Source organism: Prunus mume, linkage group LG8 (genome assembly GCF_029339155.1).
Source record: "Prunus mume cultivar Tortuosa linkage group LG8, ASM2933915v1, whole genome shotgun sequence".
Classification (NCBI taxonomy): domain Eukaryota; kingdom Viridiplantae; phylum Streptophyta; class Magnoliopsida; order Rosales; family Rosaceae; genus Prunus; species Prunus mume.
This window is the reverse complement of record NC_142705.1, coordinates 7,453,618-7,457,764: the sequence shown is the minus strand read 5'-3', so window position 1 is coordinate 7,457,764 and position 4,147 is coordinate 7,453,618. Positions and strand designations below refer to the sequence as shown.

The window sequence follows — 4,147 nt, the reverse complement described above, 5'->3', positions numbered from 1 at the left end:
CATCATTTTCAAGATACTTCACTCCTCTCAACTTAGCTTCTTTAGCTTCTGCTTCTTTAAAGACTTTATTTGCTTCTTTGACATCCTCGTCGTTTTCAAGATACTCTATAGCTTCTGGATTATTTTTTGCGCTTTCCCTGATTTCTCTTGTTCAAGATAGCCAAAAGCTCCATTGAGCAATTGTTCAGCTGTGGCACGTTTATCTTTTAATGTATTATCTGAGCAATAAACTGTTGCACTCCTTGAATTACGTCTTTAGCTTTGACCAAATGATTTGCTTGAAGATAGGACATAGCTCCCTTTAGAACCTCTTCAACAAAATGTGCTTTTAATATTCCTTTTCTGCATTACCTTTTCAAGATACTTCGCCCTTTCCCTTGCCAATTGCTGCTTTGTAATCCTCGTCATTTTCAAGATACTTCGCAGCTTCACGGATCATCTCCGTACCTTTCTCTAGTTTGTCCTCTTGAAGATACGTCAAAGCTCCTTGGATCATCTCTTCTGCTTTATCTTTTATTTCGTCAGATTGAGCAACATACAGTACAATTCCCTGCATAATATCTATAGCTTTCGCCACTTGGTGTTGTTCAAGGTAGGCTAAAGCTCCTTCCAAAACGAATCAACAAGGGTTGCTTTATTTACTCCTGCTGCTACTTTCTCCTTTTCATCCTTTTCAAGATACTTCACTCCTCTCAACTTAGCTTCCTTGGCTTCTGCTTCTTTAAAGACTTTATTTGCTTCTTTGACATCCTCGTCGTTTTCAAGATACTCTATAGCTTCTGGATTATTTTTTGCGCTTTCCCTGATTTCTCTTGTTCAAGATAGCCAAAAGCTCCATTGAGCAATTGTTCAGCTGTGGCACGTTTATCTTTTAATGTATTATCCTGAGCAATAAACTGTTGCACTCCTTGAATAACGTCTTTAGCTTTGACCAAATGATTTGCTTGAAGATAGGACATAGCTCCCTTTAGAACCTCTTCAACAAAATGTGCTTTTAATATTCCTTTTTCTGCATTACCTTTTTCAAGATACTTCGCTCCTTTCCCCTTGCCAATTGCTGCTTTGTAATCCTCGTCATTTTCAAGATACTTCGCAGCTTCACGGATCATCTCCGTACCTTTCTCTAGTTTGTCCTCTTGAAGATACTTCAAAGCTCCTTGGATCATCTCTTCAGCAGCGGCTGCTTTATCTTTATTTCGTCAGATTGAGCAACATACAGTACAATTCCCTGCATAATATCTATAGCTTTCGCCACTTGGTGTTGTTCAAGATAGGCTAAAGCTCCTTCCAGAAACGAATCAACAAGGGTTGCTTTATTTACTCCTGCTGCTACTTTCTCCTTTTCATCCTTTTCAAGATACTTCACTCCTCTCAACTTAGCTTCTTGGCTTCTGCTTCTTTAAAGACTTTATTTGCTTCTTTGACATCCTTGTCATTTTCAAGATACTCTATAGCTTCTTGGATTATTTTTTGCGCTTTCCCTGATTTCTCTTGTTCAAGATAGCCAAAAGCTCCATTGAGCAATTGTTCAGCTGTGGCACGTTTATCTTTTAATGTATTATCCTGAGCAATAAACTGTTGCACTCCTTGAATTACGTCTTTAGCTTTGACCAAATGATTTGCTTGAAGATAGGACATAGCTCCCTTTAGAACCTCTTCAACAAAATGTGCTTTTAATATTCCTTTTTCTGCATTACCTTTTTCAAGATACTTCGCTCCTTTCCCCTTGCCAATTGCTGCTTTGTAATCCTCGTCGTTTTCAAGATACTTCGCACTTCACGGATCATCTCCGTACCTTTCTCTAGTTTGTCCTCTTGAAGATACGTCAAAGCTCCTTGGATCATCTCTTCAGCAGCGGCTGCTTTATCTTTTATTTCGTCAGATTGAGCAACATACAGATACAATTCCCTGCATAATATCTATAGCTTTCGCCACTTGGTGTTGTTCAAGATAGGCTAAAGCTCCTTCCAGAAACGAATCAACAAGGGTTGCTTTATTTACTCCTCTGCTACTTTCTCCTTTTCATCCTTTTCAAGATATTTCGCTCTTTTCCCCTTCTCTTCATCGTTGTCTTCGTCATCGCCTTTAAGATACATCACAGCGCCTTTCACCACGTTTTCTCGCTTTTTCTACCATATCTTGCTCAAGATACTTGACAGCTTCTTTCATGAACTCCTCAAGTTTGGCTGCTTTATCTTTTATTGTGTTATCATGATAAAGATACTCCATAGCTCCTTTCATCAGCTCTTCAGCTTTGGCTGTTTGATGTTTTTCAAGAGAGTATATAGCTCCTTCTAAAACTTTTGAACGAAGTGCTTTGTTCGCTCTTTCAGTGATTTGAGAGCCTGCTTCCCCACCTTTGAGTCCAACTCCCCTAAAGAACCCAACACAACGTTAATGATCAATAAGCATTCACAAGACAAAGTAAAACAACCATTATTTTCATCAACTATAAAATCCAAGAAACTTTGGAAAAGACCAAAGGTGAGAGAAATTTTTTAAAAAAAGCCAAAATTGACAAAATTACCCTTATTTATTTTTGGATTTTCTAAGGAATCCTTTACGTTTGCATGTCTTTGGTTTGAAGTTGAGAGGTTTTTTAGTCTTTTTCGAAAAAAGTTTGGCTTTTTCCGAAAGTGAAAATTTTTGTGTGGCTAAAACCTAAATTTATTCAGAGTATATTAGAAAGGAAACATAAATTGGTTAAAAGTGATTGGTTTGGTTGGTACGTGTACCAATCTACCGTAGCTGGTACGTTGTTGATATTCGGTCCATGTCAATTGTTATTACATCAGCACAGAATTGGCAACTAACAAAAATATTGACAATGTACCAGACCCAGTAGCTTGATTGTTAAAAATTTTCCCATGCATGAAAATGCATGGTTGTTTAATTTAGAACGGAAATCAAAGGAGGGGATGGTTCAATTTCATTATATGCACACACAAAAAAGGAAGAAACTTGAAAGTAAATAAGAAAAAGAAAAGATGAAGAAATTACTCTGTGAGCTTGTCACGGGCCCAGCCAGTCCATGAATCATTGTTTTCGGCGTTCTGATCCTCACCCCAAGTCCCCACCGACATAGCCAGCCATAGCACCAGCAACAACGCTGCTCTCTTCCTCATCCTTCAATTTCTCTTTCGCTCTCTCTCTGAACAACACAAACTTTTTTTTTTTTCCTTTTCTTTTTTGCCTATGAAGTGTTTGTTTGATGGCCTGCGTATATATATAAATGCATCGGGTCATAGTGGCAGTTACCAGACCGTTAGAAAAGGGCGCGATGCAGTATTGCTGCCTTGGCTCCAGCTGTTGCTTTGACCAAAGCAGCTTATAGTTGAAGTCGAAAAAAAAAAAACAAATGGAACTGCTATATATGAAAAAGGGTTATTTATTGTAGACGTCCCTGAACTTGGCCCCCATTTGCAATTTGGTATGTGAACTTTTTTGTGTGACAATTACATCCTTTAACTGGACAAACAGTTGCAATTAGGTCCTGCCGTCCAAATCTATCAATTTGTCCGTCAACATGAGAGGTAAAAGCATCCTTTCGAGTTCGAAGAAAAAAACTGAAAATAAAAAATAAACTTTAAAATAAAAAATCAAATTCAAAATCCCTATCTTTCGCTCTATCTCTCCCTCTCTCTCGCAACCCATTCCCCCTCCTTATCCCACCCCCCTTAAAACACAGAGGAACACCGAGGAAGACCAACAACAACAGCAACAGAAATTGCAAGATCATTATATGTACAAGTGTAATGAGAAATCAATCAATCAAAGAGAGAGCTTGACGCCTGAGCGAATCGAATTGAATCGTATCTTTCTTCTTCTTCGATGGCTGTTTGTTTTCCAGAAAAAAAGAAGTCTGTCCCTTAGTTGAAACTCTCACTTTCTCAGGAATGATTCTAGTACCAAAGAAGGACTCTTCTCGCTTTGCTGCCTTATCCAATCAATTCCGCATGATCCCATTTTGCATGCTTGACCCTTGTGTTTTCTGGATTTATTTTGTTTCTGGGTTTTCTTTGTGGCTTGAAAGAGTACTGCTATTGCCACCCACTTGTTCTATTTTCCCACCCACCTTATTTTCTCACTCACTATATAGATTTGAAAAAACACAATCCTATCTTTTCACCCACCATTATTCCTAAAA

The 4,147-nt window shown here is 38.3% G+C and overlaps 1 pseudogene across 1 annotated transcript; it reads right to left on the bottom strand.

The window, feature by feature from the left end:
* Positions 1–507: 507 nt before the first annotated feature.
* Positions 508–3,205, bottom strand: LOC103343967 (uncharacterized; annotated as a pseudogene). Its single transcript, XR_016122780.1, has 2 exons — positions 3,001–3,205; positions 508–2,374 (listed from the first exon to the last, which is right to left on the bottom strand). The product of XR_016122780.1 is annotated as an uncharacterized LOC103343967 (transcript).
* Positions 3,206–4,147: the final 942 nt, after the last annotated feature.